The sequence below is a fragment of the Lethenteron reissneri genome, chromosome 25 (genome assembly GCF_015708825.2).
Source record: "Lethenteron reissneri isolate LAM-NWPU_2019-01 chromosome 25, ASM1570882v1, whole genome shotgun sequence".
Taxonomy (NCBI): domain Eukaryota; kingdom Metazoa; phylum Chordata; class Hyperoartia; order Petromyzontiformes; family Petromyzontidae; genus Lethenteron; species Lethenteron reissneri.
In genome coordinates, this window is record NC_083803.1 from 6144209 (window position 1) to 6159938 (window position 15730).

Below are 15730 nucleotides of genomic sequence, written 5' to 3' on the forward strand. Positions count from 1 at the left end.
TGATGACAACCCTGTCATCCACGTACCTCTTCCACAAGGATGGGCGTAGAGTGGATGCCTGGATGGCGTCCATCTCAAAATTTTCCATGACAACATTGGCTACAACCGGAGATAAGGGAGAAACCATTGGGGTGCCTTCCACCCGGAATGGAACATTGTAGAATGTTCCATTCCAGGTGAAGTATGTATTGGTGAGGTGGTATCTCACCAGGGCCGGTACATCAGCATTAAATCCTTGTTGGACCAAATCTTCAATGATTGCAATGGTATCGGGCACAGGAACTTTGGTGAACAAAGAAACTACATCAAAACTAACGAGCAAATCACCTGGGGACAGTGAGATATCCTTAATTGACGATACCAGGTGAGCTAAGTTAAGTGCAGAAAAGGTGTTCTTACCAGTGAATGGCTGTAAGGTCTCAGACGGATATTGGGCCTGTTTGTAGGTGAGTGAGCGAATGGTGGAGACGTTGGGACGAAGGGGTGTACCTTCTTTATGGATTTTTGGTAAGCCATATAATCTGGGTGGTCTAGCAGCAGAAGGTTTTAAGGAAAACCTTTGTTCTGTTCAATGAATGAAGCTGTGTGCCAATCATCCGACTATAATGTAACTCGTGAAAATGCACCACGCAGTCCATTACTCGATTATGTGCGAACCACAGACCGTTAAGTTTTTTTGTTTTATAAATAAAAGTTTACGTTGCTGATGAGAATAATAATACTTTTTCAGCTGGAAATTGTGCATTACTCATGTGTATGTAAACATTTAAAGCACAGAATATAATTTCGTTGAAATTAAATTATAAAAATATCCTCCAGTGGTTGTGAATGTTGCGCAAAAGAAAAACGCTTATCCCACATTTGACTTTCACATTTTCAATGGCCTCTTCTTTGGTGTCATAATTCAACAATCGGCAAGAGGACAACCCTGAGAAATGACTCACGTAACATTCCAAAGTACCGATGTTCCTTGCATCAGATCACAGAGTCCAGCCGTGAGCCTTGTTTTCGACTCCTCAAATGACATTTGTCTAGAATGCTCATAAGCCGATTTGCTATTCTGAAGGCTCAATCTCTGCTTGGCCTTATTCTGACACACTTCAGTTCACTCAATCTACATGCACACTCGTTGATCCACTGCGATGGCAAATGCAACGTGTAGGATTACATTGAGAAGCCACACTGAAATGAAATCTCGGTAGAAATCATTTGGCCAGGCGCAATTGAGAAATTAGTTCCAAGACGGGTCAGACGTCGTGGAGTGAAATGCGTAAAATTTACGTTTAAAAATACTTTTTTATAAGCGAAAACAATTTGGTTTATATGGCGTATAAATGTGACCGCTATCTGAAGACGCTGCAATTGTATTGGTAGACATAACCAGAACATAGTCAAGAATTATTTCAATATAACATAGTGGTGTATGAGTTAGCAAATGTTTACCTAATCTACTCCTATGTGTACTGCTGCACCATTAAACCGTACAGACATCCTTGACTTCATCACCACTCACCAGCTCAGAAAAAATTACACACATTTAGTCTATTCTAGACTTCTTGGTCGAGGAAGGGTTTAAGGTGGAGAAGCCTATTAGGGGAAAACTAGAAATATACAGAAGAACGTTTCACTTCGGCAACTGCTTTGGAGGCCATACACACTAATTGCCTTTCAAAGCACAATCAGCTCTTCACGTTGCAGGCATTAGCACAAGCTCAGGGTTGAGTCACCAATCCACCCACACACTGTTGCACGCGCAAGCCTCACGAGCTACATCATTATTGCACCGCAGCGTCCTCAAGGCTATAACAGTTAAATAACCTTCCCTCTATCATTTTTATTCTCGATTTAGCGTCACTTTCTCCACGGCTGTTAATGCTACGGCGTTTGCGATCACACGTTGCAATCCTACGTACATTTCAATGTCAAAAAAACATTCGTTAATAACAGCATAATCACAGCTTATATAGCGCCTTTCATACAATCTCAAGGCTCTTGAGATTTCTTATTTATTGATTATGCTTATTCACCACTGCCTTCGCAGCAGCAGCATCACCAAATAATTTGTTTAATCGAAAAGAGTATAATTAGTTATCTCTTCTCCAACAAAATGGTCACAGGAGCATGTGCAAATAAAGAAAGAAAATCGCACGATTTACTGACGCTAACACATCCACCGTTAATTGAGAAAATTGGTCGCCGATAATAATTATTATCACCATCATCATGTGTCGAATGGGAGTGCAACGGGCACTTACCCGGTTAGCACGCGAAGCTTACTCCAGCAGGAGGGCACTACAGAGCCAGCAGCAGCTGGCAGCAGCGTGTGCAGAGTGGGGGAGCAGAGCGATCGAGGGACGTGTAGGGGGGGGGGGTGGGCGGATGAGCGTTCTCATATTGGCGGCGTTGCGTGTTGGGGGGTGGTAGCGTAGAGTTTTTTTTGGCTGACCATAGAACAAAGTCGGTCACTGCATCGCGCACTTTCAGATGCGTTTCCGCGGCCGTCTGGAACGCTCTTCCTTATGTTATTAGGAAACCACTGGAGATGTACACTTTAAAATTTTCTCGATTAAAAACTAATTTTTGGAAAACTACTTTTAGTGTTTCGTTTGTTGTCCTTCCCCCGACACCTCCGATTAACATGGTTGGTTATGTACGGTGGGAAAGAAGTTAAACATATATAAGTAGCGCAATGCACTGAGCTATGAACCCGGCGATCGGAGTTCGATTCATGCCCAAGGTCAACATCAGTCGTGATTATCTTAACTGGTCCTGGGTTTCCCCTAAGTCTACTCGGACATAATTGAATACCAACATTGGTGAGATAAAAGTGGCTGAGAGTGGTGATAGCCACACCACAATTTTGTGCGCTGTAGCGCCTTTCATGGGTGCTCGCGAACAGCACTTGCCCCAACGGCCTGTATAGGCTACACGGGGAATATTTGGTCTTGTGGTGGTGTACACTGGGAGAGCTGCAACACAGAGGCTGGGGTTTGTCACGAGAGTGAAACGCGGTAGGGCCGCCGTAGAAAATGCCAAGAGGTTGAGACGAAAGGGCGAGGAGGCTTTAGGTCAAAGAGATAGGATGGGGGGGGGGGGGCTGCAGGCAGGGCTGGGTGAAGAGAGAAGGGCAAGAGAAGGGCAAGAGAAGGGCAAGCCATTACTGTATACGAAACGATTGGGTATGAATGGCAAGGCTGCGTTGCATCGTGCGTTCTGTCTGTGCAGTAGCGTGGCTGCTTTTGGGTGTCTCCCTGCGTCCATTAACCCTTGCGTACAAATCCTCTTAATATGATAAATGGAATGAATGTGCACAAATGAGATTACATGCCGTAAATTAAATGAAGATACTAAAAATAGTAATGTATTTTATTTTTTTAAGCATATAAATGTCATTGGGATTTTACCTCTTATTAAGAACGGGGAATTACGCTAATATATATTCTTCAATACATATATGAGTAGATTAACTCTACAGTCTGTTGTCAGACCCACTGCTGGATGAGGGCTTCCCATTGCATGTTGTTTGTTGAGGTTTGGCCATACCTTGCCATGTTGCATGCTGCGACGACTTGGTGAAGAGGAGACCAGTGCAGGTTCAGATATTTCTCACCAGTGATGTTGGAAGTGGCCAGGAATTGAACTCGGGTGGCTTGTTTCATTAATCACTCCACCACCACTTTCAAGTTAAATCTCAAGTCATTTGAAAAATAAATGTTCTGCCTGTTATAGTCCAAGCTACGATTGTGACTTTGTTAACGTGGCAGTGTTGGGTGCATTCTGAGAAATCTAAATATCTAAAAAGTAATTGTAAATCCCTCCCATAAATGAATATACACAATATGTTCACAACAAAGTGATTCATGACTGCTGTTCTCTTATTACTCCTGAAATAAATGGCAACTAATCACGTAGTGGACAATTAAACACCACATTTAAATAAGGTTCGAGCTGTGTAAGGTCACATGGTACATTACATTTTACATTTAATATCTCAAATTTGCCACATCAGTAAATGCATTAGCAACATATTGTCACGGGAGTGACACAATGTGACACGATGTGTCACCGTCAGAAATGTTAACCTGAGGAAGTATAAATTTAAGAATTGGAGAGGGATTTCTCATCGTCGGCCGACAATTTCATGTCATCCAAACATATCTCATCATGGCCGAGGAACATTGTGATGCGGGTATTACAGTTGCAAAAGTGATTTCTCAAACTGAGTGTGAATAATTTATATAAATACCATTCTCATGAGCTGGGCAGTTGGCTCAGAGGTTCCAGCATTGGATGAAAACTGGGTTCCCAAGTGTAGAGAGCTGATCAACTTAGCTGGGTCACTAATGATTGCACGAAAAATATCATGTGAAAATGTTGCTGCATTCTGGCTTTCAGAATAAGACAAAAATATCGTGTGAATATAAATAAAAGCAATTATTTCACCATTCTGGGAGATTTTCGAATCGATGTTGAGCCTCATGACATGATGCAGGGCATATAATTGTGGGAAAATAAGTTAAAGTACATATATTATTTTACAAGACAGTTTTTCATAATGTTCGAAGGATGCATTGTCCCTGCAAGACCCATGATTATGCTGAATCTTGGGCGATAGCAACAATAATATGTTAGTAACTGCACAATTGTAGGCGTTTCTGATAATGTGTAGTTAATTTGAGCAACAATGCACAATATATTAGTTGCCATGTATACATGGGAGTATATAATGTATATTTTACTATTTAAAAATGACTTCTTTTCCGAAAATTATTGGAGCTTTTTTCTCTCGCAGAATTTCAGTTAATTGTACATCCTGTTATTGTACATAATTTCAGTATATATATATTTGCATTACTATGAAACAGATGGAATTTGCCTTAAGACACACGACTGACACTTATTCGCGATTACAAATCTCTGACAAAATTGCAGAATTCCAATAACCCATTGGTCGCACTGGGGATTGATGGCAAATGCACGAGATATATTATCCATTAGAATGTGATTCAGAATTGCCTCAGGCCTGGGAGTCTCAATACGTATGTAATTGCTTGCTGTAAACATTAAATATTTACCAGAACCTAGTCCATTGTGGTTGTTATTTATCCATTTACATCACTATATACACTGCTGTAGGCGGACTGAAAAATCACGACATTAATTCGGATTTCATGAAAATCGTATGTTAGTGCTCTTATTTGGACGGCAATACTTTTATCTTTCACCACCCTCAATAGCAAATCACCCACTCTCTCTCTCTGCAGTGCAACATAACACGTTGTTTTCTATTGTTCCTTCATTCTATGATTTGCTATGAAAATGTTAACTAGGATGTAAAAGTAAAGTGGCATTACACAAACGAGCTGCGTTTGGCAGCACAGCGTGAACGATAAATGGATGGTGCGCCAGCAATGTAGCCTTGATGTAAGATACGATTTAAGGGTCTTTTGCAAATACTGTCAGAAATACATAAATTGACACAAAACTTGTCTGTAAGAACATAAATAAAATACAAGAGCATGAATATTCTTGGTTATTTCGGTAAAGTCACGTAGAAGGGAAATCATAAAATAATATTGTTTTATATTTATATTATTTTATGTTTTCCCTTCTACGTGACTTTACCAAAAGAACCAAGAATATGAATCCCTGCAGTCACGAAAGCTTTAAATCAAAATTTACAAGAGCATGAACTTCATTATGGAAATCTATTCCCAACAAAATATATAAATTTGTGACTGTATCCACATGGTCAGAATATTTTATAAACTTTAAATGAGCTCAAGCAGATGCCCACTAAACAATGTACCTGGCGAGCTGACCATGGCTAACCTCATTGGTGAGTTATTTCTCAACTAGGTGCTGGTACCCCCAAAAATCAACCCACACTGACCAGCGAGGCAAAGTATGGTCAAACAATCCCCATGATTGATGCGGCATGGGGAGGCTTTACCCCAGCAGTGGATTGATAAAGGGCTGTACGTTGATATTTTATTCTCATAACTGAGCTAAATAATTCAAGGCATGTGTAGTGACATCGGGGATGTCACTGTATGGTGCCGGCCCAGGAGGGCCATGGCGTGCGATGTCCCTACGTCACGGACGGCACTGTGTGGGTTGCTGAGTGAGGCCAGCTCTGGCATAGCACGGCGTGCGATGCACCGTCATTGCGTACACCCCATAGGTGGGTGTAGTACCAGCCCTAGCGGGGCTTGGTGAGTGCTGGGATAGCGTGGGCACCACGCATAGCGTGCAGTGCGGGCTCCCACAAGGGGGAGCGGGAGAGTGTCAGCCCAGGGGCAGGGTTGCCCCGGGCCATGGCACTCTGGTTGACCCTGTAGACACGTGATCTGGAGTGTCCACAGAGAAGGCCCCATGTGTGGGGGGGGGGGGGGGCTAGGGGGTGATCACGTGTCCAGGGAGAGCTCTCGAGGGGGATCGAGAGGAAGCTAGAACGCTCGAGAAGGTGGGCGGGGCCGAGGGTGGAGCGGCCCCGACCCGGGAGGATATAAGGTGGGTCCCTGGGAGGGACCGGGGTCACTGAATTCTACAAGCTGAAGCTCCATGTCTACAAGCTGGAAGCTCTACGTCCTACGATGCATCAACACGTGGTCGGGGACCTGAGTGAGGGTCAGACCCGTCGTAGATGTAACTCCTACATATAGAGTAGTTAGCTGGGTTGTCACCACCCTAGGCTGTATCTGATGAAGGGGCAGTTGCCCCTTTGTCTTAGCAGGTTGATGTTACAATAAATGTGTTGCCTCTAAAGAACAACGTCTCCGACGCAGTTGGACTCACTACAACTGGTGTCGGAAGTGGCCAACATGCTAGTTTATACAGCTAGCTGTAGACTATGTCTACGCATCGCAGACCACGTACCAGGACGTTGGACGACGAGGACGAGGACCTCGTTCCGCCTACAGCTTTGGAGGATGAGGTGGAGACGCTGCCAGCGGAGTAGGGCGCCATTCGGGCGCTCGACGCTTCGTCGTCAGTGGAAGCGACCCTCCGGGAGGCACACGATCGCCTCGCGGAGCTCCTCCATGCTGCGACTTCATTCCTCGCAGAGTTCTGTCTAGGCCTCGGCAAAGTAAAGTAATTTACCCTTTTTACCGGGTAAAAGGGTCAAGGTAATGGGTAAAGGTGTCGACCATGCCAAGGGGTAAGGTAAAGGTAAGGGTAAAGGTAGCGCGAAGTATTACCTGGTAAATATCTTTTTTACCGCGAAAAGCTCTGTGGCGCAGTCCGTGGCCTCCATTTAAAATTGCGACCATTGATGTCGGACGAGATGGAGACAGACCAGGTTCTTGAGGTAGAGGATGAGGTCGAGGATGCCAGCAACGACATTTTCGGGGTCGCTGCGAACAGCAATCTAAAGAGACAGCGGCATGCGTTCCCATGGGAGCACACGCACGATTGGATGGAGGGTGATCCCCATGTGCAGCACAGAAAGTGGCAGTGCGTGCACTAATGCAAGTGGTTTTCCTCCCACATGAACACGTCGAGGTGGAAAGCTTACATCAAAAACCACAACGTGCTTGCCCCAGCGAGGTCAGGACGTCGGCGTCAGCGAGCTGCCTAATACAGCAAACGCTGAGCTGGCCAGCAATCCCGGAATGCCTCCTGGTAAAGTTTGAGAACGCGGTGGTTGATTTTGTTATCCAAGGTGCAATTCTCTTTGCGAGCCGCCGGCAGCGACAAGTTCAAGACCTTGGTCCACACATTGACGCAGGGATACGAGGGCCCCGTCGACCCGCACCATCATTCGCAAGATTGTTGAGCATCACACCATCATGCTGCCCATCGTCGGGGAATTCTTCTCCAACCTGGACGTCACCATCTTGCTCACCATTGACGGTTGGTCGAACTGCAACCTGAAGGGATTTTGTATGGTCACGGTGCACTGGATCGAAATCCATGCTGCTGACGATCCTCGATGTGCAGTCCGGAAGGAGTGTCGGCAAGCACATTGGCACCACTCTGTTTGAGCACCTCCAAAGCCTCGGGCGCAATGTCTCGACCAAGCTGCTCACTGTCACCAGCAACATTGGCTCCGATACAATCAGTGCTGTCAAGACGTTCGCCCTGGTCAACGCGGACGCCGGATATGAGCAGTTGAGGCTTGCCACCAAATTTGCTGCGCAGATCCTTCGGTTCAGATCAGCGTCGTCCAAGTTCTCAAACTGATCAAGTCGACCAACGCCAAACTGCGCAAGGCACTCGTCAATATCAGGCGAGGTCATCCGGCAGTCGTACCGCCGCGAGGCTGAGATTGCCAAGCTCGCCAGTAAGGAGCGGACGCACCAGCACTCGCCGACCAGGTGCAATTCGACGTTTGACATGGGCGATGACGCCATCAAAAAGCGTGTCCCACTGGACATTATCATGGCGCGCTTCCAGGATGTGATCGGCGTCGGTGCTTTCTTTGAACAACAGCCTTCAAGCGGCGGTTCCTCACGAATGCCGGCTTGGCGGGGTGGACAGAGACGGAGGCGCTGTGGGCACTACCTGCCGCCCTCGATGACGACGCCCTTGCAGCATTTCACGCCATCCTGCCGCCGGAGAGGTCCACCCTCACTCAGGCTTTCAACCAGATGACATCTATTTACAAGCCTCCGGCGAACGCATGCCACAAATTCGCCACGCGATGGAAGGGGGAGGACGAGTCGGCCCTCGCCTTCTGTAGCGCGCTTTTGGCACTCGCAAAAGCCGCCTTCCAGGAGATGGACCACGATGGCATCAACACGTTGGTCCTGGAGAGATTGCTAGCCTTCGTGGAAACCCTCCACATCATTCTTCCAGCTGAAGATGATATCTCGTTAGCTGCATCCGAGCCCAGCTACTTCTACAACGGGACAGGGTGTAGGTGACGTGTGCCATTTCCCGCATGGAACCGGGGCCGCCTGATGGAACAGAGCCCCTTTTTGCATGTGCGTTGACTCAGGGTGGAGGTGACCGGCGTGGCGATGGCACGCGGCGGACAGTCGAGCAGCGGTGGCCAAGGTCGTCGTCTCACTCCGGAGGCGGCCGTGTTACCTGCTACAATTGCAGCCTGCCAGGGCACGTGTCATCAGGCTGCCGTGTACCACGATGGCACCTCCCAGCATCACCGCCATCCTACGCTTCCCTACACCCTGAGGCGAGTCGCAACGCACTCCACACTCGACCCTTGGCCTCACCTCACCCATCCAGACATTTTGATTCGTGGCCCGATCGCGCATCGGTATGGGGGAGTCCAACGCGTCATCATGAGCTTCGTCAGCTCCGACCGGATTAGTGGTCGGAGCTGGCCCATGGAGTGGTGGCTGCAGCCGCAGGTTAATCTACCGTGCTTGGGTCCATTGAGGGTGTGGAAATAAGGATGCTAGTTGACACGGGTGCATCGGCAGCTATCATTTCGGAGCTAATTTTCAATATTTTGCCCCCTAAGTGTCGGGTTCTAGACCCTGTCGATGTGCCGTGTTTCACCGCTGACGGCGGCTCATTGGGCATCATTGGTCAGATAACGGTCGAGGTGCGCATCGCTGACGTTAAATTATTGGGACACATTCTTGTCTCCACGTCACTGGTTGTTACATGTTTACTTAGAACCGATTTCCTTGGTAGGATGCCGTTGCAAATCTGCATTGACCGCGGCTGCTTGGAATTGCCATCCGGATGTCGTGTGGCATTTTTGCCTTCCCCTACTTGATTGTGTGCGGCCAACGCTACGGTGCAGATGTTTGTTCCCCTCCGCTTGAGGAAGCCACTCGATTTGGGTGCTACGGGGTACGCAATTTTAGCTCATATGTCCAACGACCAGGAACCTTTTATTCAGGTTCTTAATGCTGGGTTGGATACCGCAGTGACCCAGAAGGGTATGGTGTTGGCTCATGCGTCACCGGCACGTCCGGAAGGGGGCGTCATCAGGAATGTGGGTGCTGAGCCTTGCACGCGATGATCCCGAGGTGTGGATCATCCTTCTCGCCTGGAACCGGTTATTGCGCCGCACAAATTCATTTAATTTCCACATCGCTGGGGCCGAGTGTCGAGTGTGTCTGGCGACCCGGGGTGTGTGCCCACGGCGGAGCGATTCTGTGCCGCTCCCAGGTGCTGCCCGACTGATGTCCCCTGCGCGGCCGCGCATGCCAGGCTTCGTAGGCTTCGAACACGGAGGATTCGTCACCCCGGCCTACTGCTCTCCGTGAGGAGCTGGGTTCGGTGGAACATTTGCACATTCCCCCCGGGACCTCCAAGGTGAGCGAGCCCACCTCCCCTGGGGGCCCTGCATCACGCACTCACTCAAAGACTCGTTTTTCGTGATTCCCTTGCTTGTCAGTTGCTTGTCGCACTCGCTGTGTCGTGGCAGTTATTAGCTGATCCTGGCCGCCATTGAGCTCACGAGCGTTGTTACACGGTGAAGGTGGGAGGTGTGATGGAGAGGGGATCACGAGAGTTTACGCGTTTTTTTGATATTGCTTAATGATGCGGTGTTGTTATTATGGGTTCGTTGGTTTACACCCTTCTTCCTGTTGGTTTGTATATTTGTGGATAGTGTAATTTTTGTATAGGTGGGTTAGGGTATTTATTTTCTTTCTTGTGATTTTTGAGGCACACTGTGTTTTTTCTTGCATTTCGATCATTTCATCGTCTAGAGGGGGGAGTTGACAGCCGGGATGGCTGAATGCTACGAAAGGGGGGGGGGTGATGTAGTGACATCGGGGGTGTCACTGTATAGTGCCGGCCCGGGAGGGCCGTGGCGTGCAATGCACCGTCATCGCATACACCCCATAAATATTAGCTCTAATGAAGCCCTAAGAGAGCTCTGATTAATTTTCGATTTAAAGCTTTCGTGACTGCAGGGATTCATCTTCTTGGTTCTTTCGGTAAAGTCACGTAGAAGGGAAGTAATAAAATAATAAAAATAAAACATAATAAAACAATTCTCAGCAATGGCCGAAACGTCGTGAGAATTGTTTTATTATGTTTTATTTTTATTATTTTATTACTTCCCTTCTACGTGACTTTACCGAAAGAACCAAGAAGATGAAGCTCCGATTAACTAAAGGTATTCAAATTCTGGCAGCTGATAAAGGACGCACTACCATAGTGACGTCACAAGCCGATTATGATAATAAAATTAAGGATTTACTAGATAAAAGTACCTACATTAAAATTAAACGAGATCCAACTAATACTTTAGAATGTAAGACTGGTGAATGCAGATTCACATCATCACCCAGCTCAGAAATCCTCTCTTATCAAGACACTCATACATCGGGATAAAACAGTGTCAGATGGTGAAAGTCTAGGGAGAGAGATTAAACATGTTAAAGAAGCATGACGACAGAATGGCTACAATAATGCTCAAATTAACAGAGCACTGAATGCCCAATCACGATTGCAAAGCAACTCTGCTGAAAGGGATTTGGTACAGTACACAAAATTCAAAAACTAGTATCTTCTACTAAAGACGAATTACCTAAATTATCAACAGAAGGTGTATATCGGATTAATTGCTTATGTGGCAGATGCTATATTGAACAGATGGGACGTAACATCAGCGTAAGACTAAAAGAACACCAAATAAATATTTAATTATCTCAAACTAAGCTGTCGGCAGTGGCAGAACATGCTTGTCAACAAGGATACTCAATAAATTTTGATAACGTTGAAGTGTTGTGTAAAACGAATTATTACTGGCCAAGACTAATTAGAGAACCCATTGAAATTGAGAGAAATACAAATAACTTTAATCGCTCTGACAGCTACAGGCTTAGTGCGGCCTGGAAGCGTATTATTAAATAATACATATTACAATTCCTTACAGGGGAAACACATACTAATTACGTAGTATATAATTACAATAACCCCCTCCCTCCCCTTCGCCACCTCTAATTTCTGCACCTTATTGGGTATAGTGATCGGGTTCCGTTATTAAATAATACACATTACAACAAATTACTAATCTACAACTGATTACTAATCATAACAATTAACTGATTACTAATCTATTATATAATTACAATACCCCCCCCCTCTCCACCTCTGATCTCTGCACCTGATTGGGTTAAATGATGACGTCACCCTGCTGCTCTATTTAAGACCGGAAGCAGGTGGAGCACTTCACCATTCTGGCAAATTGCCCGATGATGCTGGATGTAATTACCAGCGAAACGTACTACTCAAAAATTGGTAAATGTTGTGGATTCACTCTTCAACACACCGGTGGGCTAAAGTAGTGACCTATTTGTCTTTTGTCAACGTGACACCTTTTTTACTGATTGGCCGTGTCGGGTGGTGGAGGGTTGCAACACATTTATAAATAACGCGATCTAACCCAAAAAACCTTTATTATGAATAATATTGGTCGCGAAATGCCTACGTGTTAAATACCAATGCACGTAAACATTTTTACAGGAAAGGATATTTTTGTTAGTATAAAAGAGGGGCAATGTTTTTCATTTTTCGATGAGCATCGTGACAAAAAGGAGAATTAATCGGAATTTAGAGGCACATATTACGTTACAAGGATGTCATAAACATACACCAGCCAATATAAGAAAATTGAATAATTCCAGTTACCAAAATGCCAATGAATATCACCACCATGTGTGCAAAAGTGCTGTCATGCCTCAGAGACATATTTTGTGACCTTATCAGAAGCAGGGAATGAAATATCAAACGTGACAGCGCATGCAGCACGAGAACAGATTTTAAGTGTTCGTTGGAAAATTCATTTGCATGAGGATGGCGATGCAATTCACCAGTGACCTCGTGATTTTGTCAGCATTAACTCAACCAAGCACTCGCGATAGTTGTACTCGCACCCTTTTTATTCCGCTTACTCTTCCTGTAAGCCTGACTGAAAGAATAACACAGCTAGCTACGCGGTATCACAAAAATCATGCTGATTTGATCAGTCTTCTCTTGTCCCAAAGGCATCCTCACACCCTCCGTATTTACACGAGAGGTGGAACGCATGCACTGCAATGTTGAAAAACTAAATTAATTCTCATATCAATTGTGCTCCTGAATCACACAACGGCGGGAGGGTGGGGGGCATTTATCACACCCCTAATAAGAACACCCTTTAGTGGAGCGAAAAAAAAAGCCTGTTTAAATGCACGTCCACTTGTTTTCTTTTAAATGTACTCATTCCTAACATGTCATTAGAGACGACTACAGTATTACAGTACTTGAATTTACACATTGCTGGCTTCAATGCAGACATAGGTGTTGCAATTGCACGAATGATACCTCTTTACAAAATGTAATTTGTGAAGATGGCACTGTTGTGCTATCTTTGACTTGAAATCAGCATCGCAGCCCTCTCCGACATTAACATTAGCTGCCCCGCCCATCTCTAAACTTTTATAAACAGCTTGTCCTCAGAGGCTAACCTCCCTGTTCCTGATGACGACCGCTTGTGTTGCAATCGAAACGTCGTGATATTTTTATTATTTATTATTCACTTTATTTGCATTTTTATTATTTTATTGTTATTATTTTTTCTATCTACGTGACTTCCCCGAAAGAACCATAGAATTTGAAATCACAACTCTCTGCCTTGACACAATAAAATGTCTGCTTTTGAGCTACCCAACACGCTGAAGTTTTCTGATGTCTCTCTAATGGCCCACCCTGCAGCTGTACATTAAAAAATGAAAAGAAACAAAAATATCCCTGAGCACATTTGAGACATTTATCAAACAAATATATGTGCATTCTTGCAAAATGCGTGAAATGTTATTTTACAATGCCATTTTAAAAAGAGGAAGCTAACTGCAGGCAGGCATTGGCCCCTCTGTGAGTTGACTGCCTTTACTTTGTCTTTGCTTCAAATGGCCACTCAAGAAATCTCATGCGGCCTTTTTACGTTAAATATTTAATTTACAATGCCTCCAATTGCTGGTGGCATGACTGCTACTGTGTTAACTAATACAGCCAATTTTAGTCAATTTAACCCCAAGTAATGAAGGTTTTAAGAATGCCAGTTCAAATGTTAAATACTAGAGTAAAATATTTGCATTCAATATGCAGATTTTAGTCAGTGACAACTTGTTAATTACACCTACAGAAGTAACATCGGATTTAATAAAAAAAATGGGTGGAGATGACCTATAAAAAAATAATTAAGTCGGCATTCAAAGGGAAAATGTGAACACAAAGAGGAAACTAGGTAGCTTCGACGAGATAGAAAACACATCAGCACATCTCTTAATAGTTTAATCCATGAACATGAGTAATAGCATCACTGCCGTGCTGGCAAACAGTACACATGTGAAACATATCTTCATAAACATTGATCTGCAATTATAATTGCAGTCCAGCTCTTGCTAGGATTAGCTCTAATTGGGGCTCCCCCTGAGAATGGTTTGCAGGATCATTTAGAAGTTAGAATATTGCCCTTTAGATGATTGCCTCCAGACCCAATTGTGAATACAGGTTTGACAACATAACGAGATTTTTGCTTGGTGTTCTTTTCAGATTTAAATTTAATTAAATCCGTACATTTGAGAATGAAGACCTTTATCCCAACATGCTGCTGCTGAGAATTCTTCAACAACATAATTTAAAAAGATAATGATATATTTAAAGACGAACTTAAGTCTAGAACGATGTTTAAAATTAAGATTGTTGCGTCTTGTTAGAAGTCTAAGAGCTTCCATAAACTCACAATCTCGCACTGGCTCAGAGTTCCTCATATTCCAAAAACACATTCTGCTAACATCACTTTAGTATTTTATATGTATATATGTGAATAGTCGGAAATGTGCAGTTTAAATACATTAGTTTAAAATGTTATTTAAAATGTATTATTTAAAACTAATGTCAGAGGCTCTGAGCATTTGCGTATCCATTCTATTTCGGCTAGCAGATGATTAACCCACACAAAGAAATAATTACGGGCTCTCCAGGGTTGCCTGGGCAGCCAGGGGTAGCTGGAAGGAGCACACATCTTTTCTCGTTTGTCACTCAGCATGGGCAACGATGGTCATGCAAAAAAACTATTCACAGCTCGGTCCATCGAAACATTTTTTGTTAATGGCTTTTCCTTCATTCCTCTGCGGCGAGATTCTCGTTTTTAGGCACATCCTATTCAATGTGAAAAACGTACTCTAGTAAACAAGGTACAAAAGGCTATGGGACAATGTGAAGCGTCTAATTGGGAGAGTGTAATATGATGCAAGCTGTGCAAGTATGTGGTTGCCTAAAATGTCCACGTGCCATGGGAATAAATGATATGAAATGCAACTCTGATCCCAGGTATCGGTCAAGTCAAGTTTATTTGATTAAAACGGCGAGAACTCAAAGAGAAAAGGATACATAAGGGCATATGGTCTACAGCCATAGCTATGGGCATTGTGGATGCATCATTTACTGTATATCCAGTACACAACGTTGACGAATTGTACCTTATTTCCCCAAAAGCTATACAATTAAACTTCCAACTCTGTTATCAAAGTGACCTGTACACTGATCACCCTCGCAGCGGCTTTTGACTGGCCATCACACAAAGACGGTCACTGCATCGCGCACTTTCAGATGAGATTTTTTTCGGCCGTCTGGAACGCTCTTCCGTTCCATATTAGGAAGCCAGTAGAGCTATGCACTTTTAAATCTAGATTAAAAACTAATTTATTTAGAACTGCTTTTTGTGCTTAGTTTGTGGCCCATCACCCGCACCTCCGATTAGGCACGGTTGGCTACGTACGGTGAGAAAAAAGTTAAACATACATACATGCAT

At 44.5% G+C, this 15730-nt stretch overlaps 1 protein-coding gene across 2 annotated transcripts in view; it reads right to left on the reverse strand.

Moving 5' to 3' along the window:
* The window catches only part of SNAP25 (synaptosome associated protein 25), a 44928-nt gene that overhangs the window by 28303 nt on the left and 895 nt on the right, over positions 1-15730 (reverse strand). Inside the window, exon 1 of one of the 2 annotated variants that reach the window (XM_061559059.1) lies at positions 2256-2331. The exons of the other annotated variant lie outside the window; for it this stretch is intronic. The gene's annotated coding sequence lies outside the window, so the exon portion shown is untranslated. Of the gene's footprint in view, positions 1-2255; positions 2332-15730 lie in introns of those variants that run through there. 2 annotated transcript variants of the gene reach the window in all.